The 22,585-nt window shown below is 38.9% G+C and overlaps 1 protein-coding gene and 1 pseudogene across 2 annotated transcripts in view; both read right to left on the reverse strand.

Annotated features, from left to right (window-relative positions):
* Positions 1–22,585, reverse strand: part of NELL1 (neural EGFL like 1) — a 938,548-nt gene that overhangs the window by 284,854 nt on the left and 631,109 nt on the right. The window lies entirely within an intron of this gene.
* On the reverse strand, positions 19,269–20,620 carry LOC126935715 (isocitrate dehydrogenase [NAD] subunit gamma, mitochondrial-like; annotated as a pseudogene).

The raw sequence follows: 22,585 nt of genomic DNA on the forward strand, positions 1-22,585 counted from the left end.
AGCCTTGTAGCATCAGTCTTTTGACCTGCTATTTATCATATTCTTTTTATGTTTTGGAAGCACATTTTTGAAAAACACACTGCTGCATTTCACTTGCTAGAATGGCAATTATGATTAATTTAGATGCATTTATGCTTGTCACCCATCAGGCATCAAATGATACTCTAAGTACCCTTAGAATCTATGTGCTTCTCAAGTCTTTCACAGTGTAACAATCCTCTAAATAGCAGATTTATACTGCTAAATTAAATTTAAAATTCAATTACCATAAATAAGGAGTAACACATCTGCATCTGCACATTTTTCTCACTGAGCTCAGGGTACAATATCACTTCTTATTTCTTTGATGGCTCTTGTCATTTCCCAAGAAAGATTGACCATACATTTGAGCAGAAAGTTAAATGATACTTTCAAATACAATAAAGCCTCAAGGGTTGTTTCTTAGAATCAACCATTGCACTCCTAGAATTTTGGTTCACTAACAAGTCCTGGAGATAAAACTAGCTTTCCGTCACCTAACAAAATCTGCACCCTTTCATGTGACATTGGAGACCCTCTTAATTGTGCATCCTGCCCACAGTCCCATCTTCTTTCATTGTTTCCCCACAGAAATAAAAATCATTCTAATACCAGTGCACCAATGTCTTCTTGTTGCTTGTTACATCATATTTTCTATCCTCACTTCCTATCTTCTCCTTCCACTCCCATCTTCCTTTTAAAAGGGTGCATCATATTATTTATTAGGAGCCTCCCATGTGCCTGGAAATTTTGGTGGCACTGGGATGTGCATCCTACAGCAGAGGAAATTGATGAAACAATACAAAATAATTAAGTCGATGATACAGAATATTAGAAGGTGATATACACTGTTTTAAAAACAATAGAGCAGGGCAAGACAAAATAGGAGTGCAGAAGATTTACAGTGTTAGCTGTCAGGAAAATGTAAGATCTAAATTACCATAGAAATGTAGAATTCTGTGCTTTAAAGGAGAGAAAAAAAAAACAGACAAAAGAAGCTGATTTGTAGAGTATAACATATTAGTTGGTTCAGTCCTAAGGACTGGAACTCAAGTATCCTGAACACCATTCCAATCCTTATCCCACTGCAATTCTTTTCCCACTGCATCACTTCTGTGTCACACAGTGGTAGAGAGAATAGATTTGGGAGTCAAAGGGACCAGGGTTCAAGCCCTGTCTCTGACTCCTGAGAAAGTAACAATTCCTAAGACTTCGTTATCTAGGTAATGAAGATATTTACAGTACATGTACAAAGGCATCTACAGAGATAAAAGGAAATCACACATAGAAAGCATTTAGACAGTGTGTGGAATAGTCTAAGTACATGTTTGATGGTATGGTGGCTTTTCTTTGGCTTTGTATCTCATTAGAACACCCCACACTTGTATTATAACAATGATCAGCAAGTTCTGCTTAGATGTTAAAATTAAATGAGCATGTGACCATTCAAAATGGTTTGAATGATGGTTTCTCTGAAATTCATGTTGCAAATTAATCCCCAGTGCAACAGTATTAAGAGGTGTGGCCACTGGGAGGCGATTAATTCTTGAGGGTTCTGCCCCGTGAATGGGATTAGCACACTTATAAAAGGGCTCAAGGTTACAGAGAAGACTCTTTTGGCCTTCTGCCTTCCACCATGTGAGGACGCAGTGATTATCCCTTCCAGTGAACTCAGCAATGAGGCACCACCTTGGAGGAAGAAATCAAGCTTTCTCCAGCACCTAGATCTTGGGTTTCCCAGTCTCCTCAACTGTAAGAAACACATTTTTGTTTTCTTACAGTTTCAACCTGAGTGATGGATGGTTAGGTTGATTCCACATCTTTGCTGTCCTAAACAGTGCTGTGATAAACATACAAGTGCATGTATCTTTTTGGTATATTGATTTCTTTTCCTTTGGGTAGCTACCCAGAAGTGAGAGTGCTGAATAGAATCGTAGTTCTAGTTTTAGATCTTTGAGAAATCTCTGTGCTGTTTTCTATAGAGGTTGGATTAATTCCCACCAACATTCCCACCAACAGTGTATTAGAGTTATATTTTCTCCACACAGAGAGGGAATCATACATAAGGCTATAGTCAGATGGAAACCCATTGGGCTTTTAGACATTTTAATAATAGCAATTCTGACTAGGGTAAGATAGTATCTCATTGCGGTTATAATTTGCATTTCACTGATGATTAGTGATGTTGACCATTTTTTCAGATACCTGTTAGCCGTTTGTATGTCTTCTTTTGAAAAACATCAGCCTTCTAATAAAAACAATTTGCAACATATCTTAAGGTATACATTTTATCTACAAACATGCTTCCATATGTGTTAGATAACCATCTGGTAGCATATTTTCTCCTAGACACTAAGCACTTTGAGGGAATGGCCCACGTCTTACACTGTTATTTATTTATTTCTGTTTATCTAAGTATGTGTGTATGTATGCATACAAATGGATAGAAGATAGATAGACCTAGGTATAGATATAGATATAGAACAAGAGAGAGATACAGGGTCTTGCTCTGTTGCCCAGGTTAGAGTGCAGCAGTATGATCATGGCTTGCTCTATTCTCAAACACCAGGGCTCCGATGATCCTCCTGCCTCACTCTCTTGAGTTCCTAGGACCACAGGCATGTGCTGCCATGCCTGGCCAATTAAAAAAAAATTTTTTTGTAGGGTCACACTATACACCCAGGCTGAACTCAAACTCCTCACTTCAAGTGATCCTCCCACCTAGGCCTTCCAAAATGCTGGGATCACAGGCATGAATCACTGTGCCCAGCCCCCATTCTCCTTTTTGTTTTCTCCCACAGAACCTAGAGCAGTATTTCACTTGTAGTAAAAACCTAACAAATGTCTAATCAACACATGAATTCATAAATATCTGGTGCCTCAGTCTATCTTTAATTCCTGAGAAGAGGGCCGTGATATTCTACAAAAGAGGAAACCATTCCTCTATATTTCTATCTAAAGGCAGAAGCCAAAATAATAATATTATAGGTATTGGTTGGTTCCATAAATGAACCCACCTTTCGTGTAGATTCTTTTTCAAGTTTAATTTTGTAATTGGCCATATGAATTACTCCGAGGTAATAACATCATCAAATGTAATTAATGTTGAGCTTGATAACCATTTGCACATTGGAACATGGTTTTCTGGAAGCTTCCTTGTTAGAATCCATCTACCATTTGGTAAGAAATTCTGTCTAACATAATGGTGGCTTAGAAGTCACATGGAAGAAAACAGAGACACCCCAGCCAACTAGCACCAACTACTAGCCATGACAATGAAGCCATCTGGGAAGTCTCAGGCTGTGATGGGCTTCTGACTATAACCTCACATATAATTCCAGTCAACAACATATGGAACAGAAGAACCACCCAGCTGAGCCCAGTTAACCCATGAATCATGAGAATAAATCATAAATGTTTGTTGTTTAAAGCCACAACACTTTGAGTTGGTTTTATATGTAGCAGCAGATAACTGAAACAGAGGAGAAGAAGAGCAAGTGAACAGATCACAGGCTTAAGAGCCAAGCATGGAACCTATACTGTCTCTGCCACTTGCCAGTTTTGAGATCTCTTCACCCATTGTAGAGACTATTAGTATCTCAATTTCTTCACAGATGGAGTAAATAATGACACCTGCCTTACAGAATTGCTGTGAGAATTAAATGAAATAATGCTACATTTAGTGAATATCTCCCAAATTGTTAGCTATCATTATGAGCATTACAAATAATATGGAGTTAATTTGAAAATATTATTGGTGCAAATCTCATTCAGTAGTCCAACCTGAACTGCATTGCATCATTATTTCTCACCTTCCCCCAAGCTTCTACCAGATTCACACAAGAGAAAAGTGTTAGAAAAAGAGCAAATGGAAAAGCCTCTGTTTTGGACTGTTAGAGCCCACTGTAGCCTCCTGACTGCCCTCCCCTGAACGTCTACTCTCATTTTCCAATGATGGTCCTCATCCACACAGCAGCCAAAGTGATCTGTCTAAAGTTATAAACCACTTCTTATCACTCTTCAGCTGATAAAACAACCCATGACCTAGCCCAGAAATGTGAATAAACCCAAAGCTCTTCTTCTGGCCTCTGGTTCCTACCTCACTTGTACCTGCCTTCCTTTTTCATTTCATTACCCTCCTCCTTCTCCTCTGTAATATTCTCTCAAGCCAGAAAAGTATTCTTGCTTCTTTAAACACCCTGAGCTCATCCCTGACTCACAGGTTTGCCTTTGCTGTCCCTTCAACATTCACATGTCTCCCTGGCATCATTCAGAGATCAACTCAGATGCTATCTCAGAGAAGTCTTCTCTAAGCAGCTAATGCAGCCCATGCCCTCAGTCCTCTTACCACCAGGGGTTTTCAGTCACAACTAGCTGTTTTGTTTTGTTTTGTTTTCCTTTCTTCCTAGCACTTAGAATTTGAAAAAAATATTATTTGTGTGTTTAGATGCTCACTGTCTAATTTCCCTACAAAAGTCACAAGAGGTCAGGGTTTCTGTCCTATTTATTACTTAAGCTGCTTTTCCTAGAGCAGGGGTTCACAAATTATGGCCTGCAGGCTTATTTAGTATGGCATGGGAGCAAACAATGGCTCATATTTTTGTATCATTGAAAAACAAATTAATAATCCCAGCACTTTGGGAGGCCGAGGCGGGTGGATCACAAGGTCAGGAGATCGAGACCATCCTGGCTAACATGGTGAAACCCCGTCTCTACTTAAAATACAAAAAACTAGCCGGGCGTGGTGGCGGGCGCCTGTAGTCCCAGCTACTCGGAGGCTGAGGCAGGAGAATGGCGTAAACCCGGGAGGCGGAGCTTGCAGTGAGCCGAGATTGCGCCACTGCACTCCAGCCTGGGTGACACAGCGAGCCGGGCGTGGTGGCGGGCGCCTGTAGTCCCAGCTACTCGGAGGCTGAGGCAGGAGAATGGCGTAAACCCGGGAGGCGGAGCTTGCAGTGAGCCGAGATTGCGCCACTGCACTCCAGCCTGGGTGACACAGCGAGACTCCGTCTCAAAAAAAAAAAAAAAAAAAAAAAAAAAAAAAGAAAAGAAAATATTACATGTTAGACAAAAGTATTCAAAATATAAATTACAGTGTCCATAAAGACTTCTTAGAGGACAGCCACTTATTAGTCTACATATTATCTATGGCTCCTATTGCTTTCAGATGTCAAAGTTGAACAGTTGCAATGAAGACCATAAGGTCTACAGTGCCTAAAATGTTTACTATCTGACCCTTTACATATGCACAGATTGCTGACCCTGACCTAAAACAGTGTCTAACTTATTATAGGTGACCAATCTACCAATTTATAGGGTCCAAAAAATAAACACACACAGACACACACACACACACACACACACATATATATATGTATAGATGTGTACATATATATGTGTGTGTGTGTATGTGTGTGTGTGTGTATGTATATGTGTGTGTGTGTGTGTGTGTGTATATATATATATATATATAAAAACAATAAAATGTTGAAATTTCCCAGGACCCAGACACAGGCAATATCCAATCAGGACTACTTTTTCCCATGAAGAGCCATATAGTACAAGTTTCTGACTGGGTGACTGAAGGTGTTTCAGGTTCTTTACTCTCTTCCAAATGTATTGTGATTCTGGAAGGAGCAGAATGCAATGTCTGCTCTCAAGTGTTCTAATTGATCCACACACAGAGAAAAGCTAAATGAACAGGACTGAAAATGCTACAAAAATTAAACACAGATTTCTTAATAAAGCTGAAAATAGCTTAATAAAACTGAAAATAGTCTCCTGGCATCCCAAGGCGTGTTTATTTCTGTTTAAATGGATGACTTCCCATAGACTGTTATCAGCTCAGTGGGGATCCTGGAAGAGAAGTACTTTCCTCCTCCTGTGAATTTTAAGCTTTTTTCAATGAAATCCAGCCGGAGACTGTAAAAAGCATCTGCCAATCTGGATAAAAAGTATAACCATGGTCAAGTAATGCTAATACCTTCAGTTGCCCACTTCTGGAGTACTCTAGACAGATACAAAATAGCCTCACAGGAGAAAGAAGATGGAGAGCAGATGATCCTTTTAAGGGGAAAGGTGATTTCTTGGGAAAAGAAGAGGAAAGTATCAGGTAGAAGAATGACAGGGTCATTCTCACTGGAAATGTTGTTGCTGCTGCTGCTGCTGTTTATTTACTTGAACCTGAGGGGCATGCGAATGTTTTGGCCATTTCCTGATGGCACCGAATGGTCCAGATGGTATAAATTCTGCTACTATTGCAGAAAAGTGGCAACAGGAATTACCATAGACCCTGGGCAGAAATTGGCCTATTGGTGGCTTCTCAGAGCTATTGGCAGGAGTAGGTTATGCCACCTGCTATAGGAAGGCTGACTAAGGATAAGATTTCAGCAGAAACTACTGTGGGCTCCTTGAAAGAAAGCACATCAATTCTCAGACCTGCTACTTCCAGAAGGAGTAAGAGATCAAAACAGTATCAGAAAGGTGAGTTCACTCTGGAGCTGAGCACCAAGGAAGGGAATATGAGATCCATTTCACTACTAAGGAGACATCTGAGAAGTAGATAAGAAGTGGACTGAAAATAACAAATTAATAAAACATGAGCTTAGAGAAACTGATATTGAGATAGAAACATGACAAAGAATGAAAAGGTTTGCAGAGCTACTGTTTGTGCTGAGAACTAGCTTAAGGAAAGTAATAAATCCTAATCACAAGAATTAGAGCCAACCATAGTGAGATTTTGAATCAGATTAATTAATCAAAGTAAAGAGTATCATTGAAACAAAAACATTTCATAGAAAAATCAGATGTTCACCTTAAATCTTGAAAATCTTTCCATATAGATTAAAAACATAATCAGGGCAGACTTCTTTGGGTAAAATGAGTTCAACAGTAATTATAGGGTACAAAATAAAAAATGATGAGGCAAAAAGTAAAAAGTTTGCATGTCAAGTAATGGGCAGGTGATGGCAGCCCTCTCAGCCCTGTTTTGCTATCTTCTTCTCTCCTCTCTCTTTCTCTACTCCCTTCCTCCTTCTCTCCCTCCTCCTAAACTTTGTCAAGGTTCATCTGAGACAGGGCTTACTCTGGAGAGGTTATTATGATTTCCCTTCCCTGCCTCTGTCCTCTCATAGATCCTGCTTATACTTCCATTACAATATTTATTATGCTCCATTACAATTGTCTGATTATTGTTGATTTTCTCAGCCCTGTGGACTCCTTGAGAGAAAGCACATCAATTCTCAGAGCTGCAATCTCAGTGCTTGCACAGTTTATGGCTCAAAGCAAGCATTCAATGGAAGACAAAGAACACTGAAAAACAAGTAAAGGAGTGAAAGAATGAATGGGTAAGGTTACTGAGTATACACAGATCTTGCTGCTGGTAAGAATAAAACTGAGATCAAAATAACTTAATTCTATCACAACCTGAATACCTTGAAAAGGAGAATGCAGAGGCTTTTCTTACCTTGGAGAAAACAGTTCATTTAACCATGAAGTTTTTCAACATCTTTTTCTGAAGCTTATCATAAAGTTGACATTGTATACCTTCAACAGAAATTACACGTTTTATAAATTTAAAATATCAAAACTAGATGAAGTACCATAGGTGTGCTATAGTACCAGCCTTAAGTAGTTAAATATAACTTCATTTGAAATTCCTGGTCTATGACCATATCACCCTGAATGTAGCCTATCTTGTCTTAAATTCCTTTGCATTTCTTTCCATAATATCAATACGTCTGGAAACCCTGGCTTCTTCCTTTGCTATTATAGATTTCTTCCCAATAACTTCAAAATCTCCTTTGATCCCTTTTCCCACAAAATGCTGCAGATAGGAAGCAATGTAAATGCCTGTATAGAAATAAATTCCAAATATAATTAAAATATTTTTTTAAATTAATGACAACATCTAAAGAATGAAAAAAATTCTAGATCAACTTGAATAACTTTAAGGAATATATTAAATAAATATTTTTAATAATATTTGATTTATGGGTTCAGTTATGCATAGCTATATTAAGTATATCATTTCATGGACTATATTATATATTAGTATAGAAACATTATCTTTTCTTTACTATAAAAACATTAAATAATTTCATTTAATTTCTTCTCATGAATCTTGACCTAAAATTTTTCCCCAGCCCAGAGCCACTTTTCAAGTTCTCTGAAGTTTTCTAAATTAATCATCATTCCATCTGTCTAAGTTGTTTGAGACAAAGCACTTTTTGAATCTGTATTTGATATCTTTTCCAGCAAAGTCACAAGAATCCAACTGCATAGTATCAGCGCTGCTTCTTTCCCCATTTGTCTAATAGGTCTATATTTGTGATCTTTACAATGTAACCAAAAACTGAACTGTGTTATTAAGTGTTCTGTATGGTTATCAGTATTTACATTTGTATTCTTTCAATATTTACTGAAGTATAACTGATAATTTTAAATTCCATATATTTAAAGTATACAACTTGATGATTAGATATACATATATAATGCAGAATTGTCACCACAATCAAGCTAATTAAATAATGACATTCAATATTTGCAATTGTGAGACTATGCTCCCAGGAATAATAACTATTTGTTGAGAGGGTATTTTTTGCCTATTATTAAAATTTATTTTCCAGATAATTTCAATTCAAATAATAAGCCAGTATAGCTAATGTCATTTTTTTCTCCCCAAAATGTTTCTTGTGTTCAAAATAATAGAACTGGGAGAATACCTAGTAATATGAGAACCTTTATAAGGATTTGAATTTAAAGCATTTCCTTTTCATGAGGGATAAAAAGGAAAAAAGTAGTAACCTTGTATTTAGACATATACAATATTTTCCCTCTCTTTTGTGGCAACATTTATTCATTTACATCTATTGTGTATGCACTAAATTTGGCATTAACTGTAGCAAACCAGATGCTTAAGCTGATCAGAGTCCACGTTAGAGTCTTCATCAGTAGACGCTGTTTTTACTCAGGCTGAGTTGGTTTTTAAGTATTTGCAAAATTGATAACAAGACATTCCAAGTTTTTTAATTGCCTTTGTGAAGTTGAGCCATTTTTTTCCACTTCAAATATGTCTTTTCTCTTTTCCTTGCATTTCCTGGAGCAATCACAAATGCAGAATATGTAGCTTTCCATATCAGTGTAAGCAAATTCATTTTGATGTGAAGAACAATTTACCACACTGAGTTCCAATGTTATGCAAGTTGTCAGGGAAACTCCAAGGACCAAGTGCCTCCCTTCAAAAAATGTCTAGCTCTTTAATCAGCTTCCTGTAGAAATTCTGCATATTCCCAACTGAGCCTTTAGTGATGTCACCTTTTTGCAACTGCTATAATGACCCAGAACTGGCTACATTTCTTAAAAATCCTCTGTTTACTTGCAAAATTATTTGTGGCTACTCCATATCATTATTTTAGTAATTCTTTTGTTTCAATAGCACATCATTCCTGTTCTAAGTGTTCTCTCTTTGTGACTGTCATTACTCTAAGGAAATAAGTTTACTATTTGATTTACCATTCTTGAAATGTCATCTGTCTTCAATATTTGATACTTGGTTCTGGTACCAAATGATCTCATTTATCTGGATATTCTTTCTTTTTCATTCACAAATATCTAATTAATCCAACATTTTGAGAGACAGCTTTAGTAGTATGGTTAGACACTGGTGCCCTGGGCTGCGTTTTAATCTTGGTTCCCTATTTACTGTCTGTAATTGACCTTGAGCAAGTCAGTGAACTAGACAGTGCTTCAGGTTCTTTATCAATATAATGGGTGAATGTGAGATTTAAATTTATTAATATTTGTAAACCAATTAAAAACATACCTGACATACGGTAAGTATTTATAAAAGTCAGAAGTAGCATTTCCTACAAGTCATATCAGGAGATAGCTGTGGAATACCAGAACAAGAACTTCATCGGAAATCAGATGTGGATTCTCATTCTGTCTCAGCTATGTAGTAGTTGTGAGACTGAGGCAACTGACTTTGCCTTCTTGGGCTTTAGCTTTTGCAAAACTGAGCTCTCTTTACATTTCTTAAATTCTGTGGTTCTACATAATTTTTTTCAAAAGGAGATATTGATGTGTCACTGAAACCTAGTCCACTTTCACATAAAGGTATGAAAATTCACAATGTACAAACGCTCATGACCATTGAAATAGTTGGGTTCTAAAGCCAAACTCCTTGACTTTTAAAGTGGCCTCAACTCCCATTAGTTGTGTGACCTCAGTTAAATTTCTTAACACCTTTGTCCCTCAGTTTTCTCAACTATAAAATCAGGATGATAATAATCATCATCTGAATAGGTCGATATGAAAATAAGTTAATAAATACAAAGCATATAGAACAACATATGACATCATAAACTCAATAATGCATAATAGCTATAATCACTATTATCTTCAATCCAATTTGCCATGCAATTAATTACCAGATTGCACCAACCATATGTAAGGCACTGCGCTGGGTAATACAAGGTCCAGAATGTTGATTGAATGTTTCCTACTCTCAAGGTACATATGATTTATTAAGGCTAAACTCAAGTAGATGTCCAATTAATACAAGACAAAATGTGAAATAAAGAAGTTCAAATCTGAGACTAGTTCAACAACTTTTTAAATAGTCCTTCAGATGGTATAAGCACAGAATAAACTATATGGAATGGAGGGAACCAACAAAGGGTACACTATGGGGACAGAAGTGGCAGCTAGTGAAGCTAGAGAAGATGTAAGAGGGAAACAGTCAAGGCTGATAACAGTTGCCATTAATTAAGCAATCCCCATGTGACTGGCACTGTGGTAAGAGTGCTTTTTGTCATTTTTATAGACTTTATTTTATTATTATTTTTAATTATACTTTAAGTGCTGGGATACATGTGCAGAACATGCTAGTTTGTTACGTAAGTATACATGTGGAATGGTGGTTTGCTGCACTCATCAACTCGTCATCTACACTAGTTATTTCTCCTATTGCTATCCCTCCCCTAGTCCCCCACTCTCCCGGAGGCCTCAGTGTGTGATGTTGCCCTCCCTGTTTCCACGTGTTTTCATTGTTCAACTTCCAATTATGAGTGAGAACATGTGGTGTCCGGTTTTCTGTCCTTGTGCTAGTCTGCAGAGAATGGTTTCCAGCTTTATGCATGTCCTTGCAAAGGACTGAACTCATATTTTTTATGACTGCATACTATTCCATGGTGAATATATGCCACATTTTCCTTATCCAGTCTATCACTGATGCACAACTGGGTTGGTTCCAAGTCTTTGATATTGTGAACAGTGCTGCAGTAAACATACATGTGCATGTGCTTTATAGTAGAATGATTTATAAACCTTTAAGTATATACCCAGTAATGGCATTGCTGGGTCAAATGGTATTTCTGGTTCTAGATCCTTGAGGAATTGCCACACTGTCTTCCACAATGGTTGAACTAGTTTACACTTCCACCAACAGTGTAAAAGCATTCCTATTTCTCTACATCCTCTCCAGCATCTGTTGTTTCCTGACTTTTTAATGATCACCATTCTAACTGGCATGAGATAGTATCTCATTGTAGTCTTGATTTGCATTTCTCTAATGACCAGTGATGATGAGTTTTTTTAATACTTTTGTTGGCTGCATAAATGTCTTCTATTGAAAAGTGTCTGTTCATATCCTTCACCCATTTTTTGATGGAGATTTTTGTTGTTTGTTTTTCTTCTTGTAAATTTGTTTAAGTTCCTTGTAGATTCTGGGTATTAGCCCTTTGTCAGATGGATAGATTGCAAAATTTTTCTCCCATTCTGTAGGCCACTTGTTCACTCTGATGATAGTTTCTTATTTTGTGCAGAAGCTCTTTAATTAGATCCCATTTGTCTATTTTGGCTTTTGTTGCCATTGCTTTTGTTGTTTGAGTTGTGAAGTCTTTGCCCATGCCTATGTCCTGAATGGTATTGCCTAGGTTTTCTTCTAGGCTTTTTATGGTTTTAGGTCTTATATTTAAGCCTTTAATCCATCTTGAGTTAATTTTTGTATGAGGTGGAAGGAAGGGGTCCAGTCTCAGTTTTCTGCATATGGCTAGCTAGTTTTCCCAATAGCATTTATTAAATAGGGAATCCTTTCCCCATTGCTTATGTCAAGTTTCTCAAAGACCAGATGGTTGTAGATGTGTGGTATTATTTCTGAGGGCTCTGTTCTGTTCCATTGGTCTATATATCTGTTTTGGTACCAGTACCATGCTGTTTTGGTTACTGTAGGCTTGTAGTATAGTTTGAAGTCAGGTAGCATGATGCCTCCACTTTTGTTGTTTTTGCTTAGGATTGTCTTGTCTATGCGGGCTCCTTTTTGGTTCCATATAAAACTTAAAGTAATTTTTTCTAATTCTGTGAAGAAAGTCAATGGTAGCTCGATGGGGAGAGCATTGAATCTATAAATTACTTTGGGCAATATGGCCATTTTCACGATATTGATTCTTCCTATCCATGAACATGGAATGTTTTTGCATTTGTTTGTGCCCTCTCTTATTTCTTTAGCAGTGGTTTGCAGTTCTCCTTGAAGAGGTCCTTCACATCCCTCATAAGTTGTATTCCTAGGTATTTTATTCTCTTGGTAGCAATTGTGAATAGGAGTTGACACATGATTTTGCTCTCTATTATTGGTGTATAGTAATGCCTGTGATTTTTGCACATTCATTTTGTATCCTGAGACTTTGCTGAAGTTGCTTATCAGGTTAAGATTTTAGGCTGAGATGATGGGATTTTCTAAATACGCAATCATGTCATCTGCAGAGACAATTTGACTTCCTCTCTTCCTATTTGAATACGCTTTATTTCTTTCTCTTGCCTTATTGCCCTGGCCAGAATTTCCAATACTATGTTGAATAGGAATGTTGAGAGAGGGCATCCTTGTCTTGTGCTGGTTTTCAAAGGGAATGCTTCCAGTTTTTACCCATTCAGTGTATATTCGCTGTGGGTTTGTCATAAATAGCTCTTATTATTTTGAGATATGTTCTATCAATGCCCAGTTTATTGAGAGTTTTTAGCATGAAGCGGTGTTGAATTTTGTTGAAGGCCTTTTCTTCAGCTATTGAGATAATCACGTGGTTTTTGTCATTGGTTCTGTTTATCTGATGGATTATGTTTTTTGATTTGTGTATGTCGCACCGGGCTTGCATCCCAGGGATGAAGCTGACTTGATCGTGGTGGATAAACTTTTTGATGTGCTGCTGGATTTGGTTTGCCAGTATTTTATCGATGATTTTTGCATTGATGTTCATCAGGGATATTGGCATGAAATTTTCTTTTTTTGTTGTTGTGGTGTCTCTGCCAGGTTTTGGTATCAGGATGATGCTGGCCCCAGAAAATGAGTCAGGAAGGAGTTCCTCTTTTTCTATTGTTTGGAAAAGTTTCAGAAGGAATGGTACTAGCTCCTCTTTTTTCCTCTGGTAGAATTGGGCTGTGAATCTATCTCGTCCTGGGCTTTTTCTGGTTGGTAGTCTATTAATTACTGCTTCAATTTCAGAACTTGTTATTGGTCTATTTTGCTTTCTTCTGTGGGCATTTAGTGCTACAAATTTCCCTCTAAATACTGCTTTAGCTGTGTCCCAGAGATTCTGGTACATTGTGTCTTTGTTCTCACTGGTTTCAAAAAACTTATTTATTTCTGCCTTCATTTCAATATATCATTAATAATGATATCCTTTCTTCCACTTGATCAATTCAGCTATTGATACTTGTGTATGCTTCACGAAGTTATCATTCTGTGTTCTTCAGCTCCATCAGGTCATTTATGTTCTTCTCTAAACTGGTTATTCTAGTTAGCAATTCCTCTAACCATTTTTCAAGGTTTGTAGCTTCCCTGCATTGGGTTAGAACATGCTCCTTTAGCTCAGAGGAGTTTGCTATTACCCACCTTCTGAAGATTACTTCTGTCAATTCATCAAACTCATTCTCTGTCCAGTTTTGTTCCCTTACTGGAGAGGAGTTGTGATCCTTTGGGGGAGAAGAGGCATTCTTGTCTTTGGAATTTTCAGCCTTTTTTGCACTGGTTTTTCCTCATCTTCATGGATTTATCTATCTTTGGTCTTTGATGTTGGTGATCTTCGGATGGGGTTTCTGTGTGGATGTTCTTTTTGTTGATGTTGATGCTATTCCTTTCTGTTTGTTAGTTTTCCTTGTAACAGGCCCCTCTGTTGCAGGTCTGCTGGAGTTTGCTGGAGGTGCACTCCAGACCTTGTTTCCCTGGGTATCACCAGCAGAGGCTGCAGAACAGCAAAGACTGCTGCCTATTCCTTCCTCTGGAAGCTTTGTCCTAGAGGGGCACCTGCCATATGCCAGCCAGAGCTTTCCTGTATAAGGTGTCTCCCAGTCAGGAGGCACAGGGGTCAGGGACCCACTTGAGGAGGCAGTCTGTCTCTTAGCAGAGGTCGAGAACTGTGCTGGGAGAGCCACTGCTCTCTTCAGAGCCGGCAGGAAGGAATATTTAAATATGCTTAAGCTGCACCCTCAGTTGCCCCTTCCCCCAGGTGCCCTGTCCAAGGGAGATAGGAATTTTATCTATAAGCCCCTGACTGGGGCTGCTTCCTTTCTTTTAGAGATGCTACTCCCAGAGAGGAGGAATCTAGAGAGGCAGTCTGGCTAAGTGGCTTGTTGGAGCTGTGGTAGGTTCCACCCAGTTTGAACTTCCTGGAAGCTTTGTTTACACTGTGAGGGGAAAACTGCCTACTCAACTCTCAGTAATAGTGGACGCCCCTTCCTCCACCAAGCTTAAGCATACCAGGTAAGGTCGACTTCAGACTGCTGCGCTGGCAGCGACAATTTCAAGCCAGTGGATCTTAGCTTGTTGGGCTCCGTGGGGGTGGAATCCAATGAACTAGACCACTTGGCTCCCTGGTTTCAGCCCCTTTTCCAGGGGAGTGAATGGTTCTGTCTTGCTGGAATTCCAGGTGCCACTGGAGTATGAAAAAAAAACCTCCTTCAGTTATCTCCCTGTCTGCCCAAACTGCCGCCCAGTTTTGTGCTTGAAACCCAGGGCCCTGGTGGTATAGGCACCCAAGGGAATCTCCTGGTCTGTGAGTTGTGAAGACCATGGGAAAAGCATAGTACTGGGCCAGAATGCACTGCTCCTTATGGCACAGTACCTCATGGCTTCCCTTGGCTAGGGGAGGGAGTTCCCCGACCCTTGCACTTCCCAGGTGAGGCAACACCCCACCCTGCTTTGGCTCACCCTCCATGGGCTGCACCCATTGACTAACTAGTCCCAATGAGGTGAATCAGGTACCTTAGTTAGAAATGCAGAAATCACCCCCTTCTGCATTGATCTTGCTGGGAGCCGCACACTGGAGCTGTTCTTATTAGGCCATCTTGCCCAAGAGTTTTAAATACATTTTCATGGTGGTAGAGCATGTTTCCAAAAATGGTCACATCAATAGTGCTCCTCACCCATGTACCCCTTTGTAATGTGACCTTGTCATTCATCAAGAGTCAGAATTTATTCCTCCATTCTTAAATCTGGTCTATCCTATTATTGCCTAACTTGATCAATAGAATGTAGTAGAAATGGTATTAAGCAACTGTCATGACTGAGCCTTAAGAGGTCTACAGCCTTGGTCTTTGCTTCTTAGAACATTCCTTCTTAGAACCCAGGTGCCATGTTGTGAGGAGATCAAAATACCACATAGGACAACCATGTGGAGAAAAATGGAGGCCCCTGACTAACCATCATTAGTAGCAACGGCCCGCCATGTGAATGAGGTGATTCTGGAGCTCTTAGCCATCCTACTGCTAAGAAGAAGCCCCTGGCTAATCTACATAATCACAACAAATAATCGTTGGTCATTCTAAGTCACTAAGGTTTGGGTAGTTTGTTTTACAGCAATAGACAACCAAAACAATCTGACTTAATTTTGACAACAATCCCATGAAGGTACACATTTATGTTTATTGCACAGATAAGCAACTAGAGATCAGAGAGGTTAAGCAACCTATCCAATGTCACACTGCTCCTGTGTGGCAGAGTTGGGATGAATGTCAGTCAGCTATGAAATCTGAGCGACTGAGTAATTTGTAAGACCAGTATCCAAAACAAATCTGTAAAGTGAAAGAGTAATCTAAAGAAAAATCAGGCAACTTGTTGATGCTATTTTGTATAACACCAGAATTGTAAACAAAGCAGGGTAAACTGATAAAGGCTAAGATGAAATGCAGTACAGACATTTTCTCAGGAAGCAGAGGCAGCCTGCCAACTAACTGTTTTACTACCTTGAGGGCTTTAGTCTTCTCTAGAGAGGAGTAATCTTGTAAGATAGGTTCATAGACTGAAGTCAGACGAGCATTTTGCAATAGATTAGCTCTTCCAATTCCCCATTCCTAAGCCATAGGAGTAAGCCCTTCCTTCCTTTCCTTCCTTCCTCTTTCCTTCCCTTTTTCCTTCTCCCTTCCTTATTTCCTTCCTCCCTTCCCCTTTCTCCCTTCCCTTCCCTTCCCTTCCTTTTCTTCCTTTTCTTCTTTAGAGTGAGCATGAACTAAGAGCCTGTCCCGATATCTCCCCCATCCTAGGTTCTGATGCTATAGTGATGAATGACTGTCACTCCTGTTGCCAAGGGATGCGTTGTACAGTAAGGTTAATGAGGGATGGTGGGGATAAGGCATGTAATCACAATCAGAGAGATAAATACTAGACAGTGTATACAGAGAGCTGTGGTGGGGAGCACTGAGAGTTACCCCCTAAATCTCAGAAAAAAAATGGGAAGGGGGTAAAAAGACTCCCCAAAAAAGGTGATGATTAAGTTGAGTCCTTAAACATGAGGAGAAATTCATCTACTGAAGAGGAAAGGAACCACGACTGTGCACAAAGGTGTGATCTAGAGCGAATAGATGGTCCTTTAACAATAAACTCTGTTGTACTCTTGTTGGAATGCCACATTGCATTGATATTGGAATGAGGGTTGGGGATAGACATGGTGAACCTGAGGAAGGGAAGATGAGGCCAGAACATTAGATGGTTTTCATGCTATGCTCCCTTGCCTTTCTTTTACAGACAAAATGAAGCCTTTGAATAAAGGTTTTAAGAAAGGGACATGATATCTCTGCCTTTCAAAAAGATCATGCCGGGTGCATTGTGAAAATAGATTGAACAGGGCTAAGCTACAGGCAAGACATAGTTAGGAAGCTATACTTGCAGTAAGAGAAACTGGGAAGTTACCAATAAGAAAAGCTAATGAGGAAGAAGGTGTTGGTGAAAAAATAGAGGGGTTGCCAGATTCAATAAATAAAAAGGAGCTAGAATAAGGAGATTTGATGAATCAGAAGATATGATTTGCTCTTCTATTTGAAAGTTGGCCGCAAATCAAAAATCTATAATGAATTAATAAAATTCACTCAGTTCTATTCAGAATTATATTTTAGAATGGTATATTCTGTGTAACAATGAATATAATAATTTTTAAAATACACTAAGCACTTATAGGCACAATAATGTAGGTTTTACGTGAATCTTCTCAATCTTTCCAACAAATGTAAGGCAGGTACAGTTATCACACTTTACAGATAAAAAAGTGTAGCAATATCAACCATAACATGCATATTTTGGCTGATTAAACAAACATGCATCCCATGTATTATGTACCAGCCATTATGTTACAGACTACAAAGGATAAGGAAAGAAAACACATGAAGCTTACCCTAGAGATGTTCATATCTAAGTGAGAACATCTAACAGTGGAAATGAAAAATGTTACTATGGTGTACTAGGTGTCATTGCAACAGTCTGGTCCAAGAACTGTAATGGGATTCTGAAAATGACCATCTTTAACAGACAGAGAAATTTTAACTCAAGTGTATCATAAACCCCCATTGCCAAATAGAAGCCAACAGCTGGGCCACTGTCTGCCATTAAGCTGATTGTGCCATAAATAAATCCTCATCATCATAAAAAAGAGTGGTACGTGTGGGTAGTATGGGTTAAAGTAATATCAGTTAGCCTGGCATTGGAGGTGCAGGGGGTCATCTGGCTAAAATCCGCCCCTTGCTCCACTTGAAAAAACATGCCTTTGGTGCAGGTCTAGATCAGCCCAGAGGTGGGCACCATTTGGGCTAGTGGCAGCCCTGGCAGTGACATGTCTAATGGCCAGTAACGTGACTATCACAGTCAATTTATACATAGACTCTTCCCTGCTTACCTTATTCTTAAAGAAAGACTTCGAGATAGGGTTGCAGGTACTCACTTTCTTCTCAGACTAAATCCTCTCAAACTAGCTTTCAGTTGTCCAAATCCTGGCCCTGACTTTATACCCAATTAGGAAAGGTTAGACCAAGGTAATATGATTAAGGCAGAGCCTGTTGGAAACTGTAAGAAACTTTCTATGATCTAAATGTCTTTAACTTGTGACCTATTAACCATGCAGAGATCCAAAGGTAAGAGGAGAGACACACATTTCCACAATCTAGAATTCATTATTTTTCTGTCTCATTTCTATCTACAGGCCATTCCTGCTGATAAAACTACTTTAAGTTTTTACAATCATTGTGTTTTTAATTTCCTACTTAAGTAACAATTTGCAAGCACTAATAGAGTTATTTTAGTTTGTGTGTCTCCCAACTATAACTCTAAAAAACACTATAAATAAAATAGAATAAAATGACAATAAACATTCAGCTCAGTGTTTTTTGTTTTGTTTTGTTTTATATATACATTCTTTCTTTGAAAGAAAGATTGAAAGTAAACCGTAAAAGACTGTGAAACACTGAGCAAAGAGTTTACAATTGATGGTTCTCTGTTTAGCAAAATGTTGTGGGCCTAGTGCCTGTTAACTGGGGTTTTCACCTCTACGCTCTTGAGCCCAGCTGGAAGAATTCAAGAATCGCCTTTCCAGAAGAGCTGCAGTGCCCCAAAATGTTCATGTGTGAAAAAGAACACTGGAGAAAATTCCTAACATAAAGGTGATAAATAAGACTATGGGAAAGATGGGCTATCTAGGAAGGAGTGGAAGCATTCTATGCCAGCTTGGCTGTATGTTGCCCTATTTATTAGAAAAGTTGCAATGTACATTTTTTAGGCAAAGTTTATTGCACTAATTAACTCATTAACGACCTCTAGAGAGAAGCCAGGCTTCTCTGCAGGCTGGTTTGCTGAATTTTAATGACCGAGATAAAGAGAAAACCAGTGTGCCAAGTTCTGGGAAAGCCCCAGGACTCCACAAACAGCTCTGATTTATTCAGTATATCATATCATAGAGAAGGGAGAATTGTGGATTAAAATAGATAAGAATGTCCTCAATTCATTTAGGTTTGGCTAATTTAAACAAGCAATGTTTATGGCACTTAATTTAATGGTGAAAAATCAGTTTTGGTTCACGCAGGCCCCCACCCTTCCATGCTTGTGAATTAAAGCATAAGCTGGTTTATTCTGGAGTCTGCAGGAGCTAAACTGGCTATGGTTTTTAAAGCGGGAAGAGTGGAGGTAACAAGTAGGACAGGACAGACGTTGGGGGATAGCTTAGCCTCCAAGGCACAGACCAATTAATTGACATTTCAAATGTGATCTATGACATTTTGAATGATGTCCAATGTGGTACCCTGGCCTCCAAGATCTGGGGTGTGGATACTTTTGTTGTCCAAGGATGCCAAGACTCCAGTATGAATGTGGGTGGCATAGGAGTGAAGTTTGAGGTAATCCAGCATGATGCAACTTGCCAGCAGCATGGCAGTAGGGTTTGCCAGATTTGTATTGACTAAATTGTCACATTGCCTTGAAGCTGCCTCAAAACACTGCATACATGTGGCTATAGTTGGCTCCAGGCACAACGCCTACCCCACCAATCAACCCTGTGCAGACGGTGTTGGTAACATTGCCATAAATATTGGGCATTACCATGACATCAAACTGTTGGGGCTGGGATACTAGCTGCATTGTGGCATTGTCCACAATCATATCTTCTAAGGTGAGCTGAGGATAGCGGGATGCCACCTCCCCACAGCACTGGAGGAAGAGACCATCTCCCAGTTTCATGATGCTGACCTTGTGCACAGCCGTCACTTTTTTGCATGCCATCTACTGGGCCAGCTGGAAGGCATATTCAGCAGTGCTCAAAGACTTGACCTTAGTCATGATCTTTAGGCTCTCTGTTACTCCTTTCACACTCTCATGCTCCAGATTGCTATAGTCACCCTCTATGTTCTCCCGAACAACTAGGATGGCTATGTCCTTGTGCCAGGTCTCCACGTTTGGCAAATTTTTAAAATGAATGACATTGGCACGGAGATCTAAGGTGGTGTGAAACATGTTGTTGAAGGATTTGTATGATGGTGGCAGGGTGACATCAGTTTAAATGCTACCCTTCAAAGACACAGGGTTTCAATGAACTGCCATGATGGCACTGTGAATTTCCTCTTCATGTGAGGCAGAGGTGGAGGTCACTGACACTTCCTCAAAGGCCACAGGCACACACACATGTCTGAACATAGTCTTGACATGCAGCATAAGTTCAGCCCCAATGCCATCTCCAGGAATCATAGTCACCGTGTGCCGCCCACCACACGTTGCTGATGGAGGAATTGTGTGAGAAAAAGAGAAGCTTCTCAGGGGGATCTCACAGCCAAGTAAAACATCCCAGGAGTAGCCAAGAATGGTAGGTCAGAAAACTGCCTTCACAGAGCAGCGGGCTACTGTCGGCATCTTCAATACCACAATCAGGAAGTTGAGATCTATTCAATTGTGTGAAAAGCTGTGCTCTTCCTCTTGCTTTGAACTAGCTTCCTTGGGTGGAATTGTGGACCATGATTCTTGCTTGGATCATAATTCTCTCTCCTTCCTTATGTTCTATTTCACAGACTTTCTACTTTGTGAGAGAGATAGCTACACAGATGATGTAATGTGTTATATAGTAGAAAATACAATTATTTTGGAGCTAGATAATAATTCACTAGGCAAATTCAGTGTGTGAAACTCTGTATCATATGCTGTTAAAAACACAGACTTCATTTTTAGAGCAGTTTTATGGTCACAGCAAAATTGAGTGGAGAGTACAAACATGTCCTGTATTCTCTTGAGCCAGAATAAGCACAACCTCTTCCACTATCAAAATCCCACACAAGAGTGCTCAATTTACCCTATTTTTAAATTTTTTTAAAAATATTTATTTTTAATTTTTGTGGGTACAATAGCGTGTGTATGTATTTATAGATTACTATGAGACATTTCGATACAGGCATGCAATGCATAATAATCACATCAGGGTAAATGGGATGTCCATCACCTCAAACATTTATGTTTTATATACAATCCAACTATACTCATTTAGTTATTTAAAAATGTACACAAATTATTTTTGACTACAGTCACTCTGTTGTGCTAGTGAATACTAGGTCTTATTCATTCTTTTTATATCTTTTGTACCCATTAACCATCCCCACCTCCCCCACACTCCCCCACTATCCTTCCCAGCTTCTTTAACCATCCTCTACTTCCTCTCTCCGTGATTCCAATTATTTCAATGTTTAGCTCCCACAAATAAGTCAGAACATACACAATTTGTCTTTCTGTGCCTGGCTTATTTTACTTAACAAAATGACCTCCAGTTCTACTCATGTTGCTGCAAATGATAAGATCTCATTCTTTTTTATGGCTGAATAGTACTCCATTGTGTATAAGTACCTCATTTTCTTTGTCTATTCATTTCTTTATGGACATTTATACTGCTTCAATATCTTGGCTATTGTGAATAGTGCTGCAACAAACATAAGAGTGCACATATATTTTCTATGCACTGATTTCCTTTCTTTCAGATATATACTCAGCAGTGGGATTGCTAGATCCTATGGTAGCTCTATTTTTAGTTTTCTGAGGAACCTCCAAACTGTTCTCCATAGTGGTCATACTAATTTACATTCCCACCAACAGTGTTGGGGGTTCCCTTTTCTCCACACCCTCGCCAGCATCTTATCGCTGATCTTTTGCATATAAGCCTTTTTTTGTTTGTTTTATTTATTTATTTATTTATTTTTTTGAGACAGAGTCTCACTGTGTTGCCCTACTGGAGTATAGCGGTGTGATCTCAGCTCACTACAACCTCCACCTCCCAAGCTCAAGCGATTCCCGTGCCTCAGCCTAAACCCTGTTTCTATTGAAAATACAAAAATTAGCCAAGTGTGGTGGTATATAAGTCATTTTAACTGGCCTGAGATTATATCTTATTGTAGTTTTGATTTGCATTTCTCTGATGATCAATGATGTTGAGCACCTTTTCATATGCTTGTTTGCCATTTGTATGTCTTCTTTCGAGAAATGTCTATTCAGATATTTTGCTCATTTTTAATTAGATTGTTATTTTTTTTTTCCTATAGAGTTGTTTGAGCTCCTTATGTATTCTGGTTATTAATCCCTTGTCAGATGGATAGTTGGCAAAATATTTTCTCCCATCTGTAGGTTGTCTTTCACTTTGTGGATTATTTTCTTTGCTGTGAAGAAGCTTTTTAACTTAACGTGATCCCATTTGCCCATTTTTTCTTTTGTTGTCTATGCTTGTAAGGTATTATACAAGAAGAATTTTTGCGCAGGCAAATGTCCAGGAGACTTTCCCCGATGTTTTCTTGTAAT

This window comes from Macaca thibetana, chromosome 14 (genome assembly GCF_024542745.1).
Source record: "Macaca thibetana thibetana isolate TM-01 chromosome 14, ASM2454274v1, whole genome shotgun sequence".
Lineage (NCBI taxonomy): Eukaryota > Metazoa > Chordata > Mammalia > Primates > Cercopithecidae > Macaca > Macaca thibetana.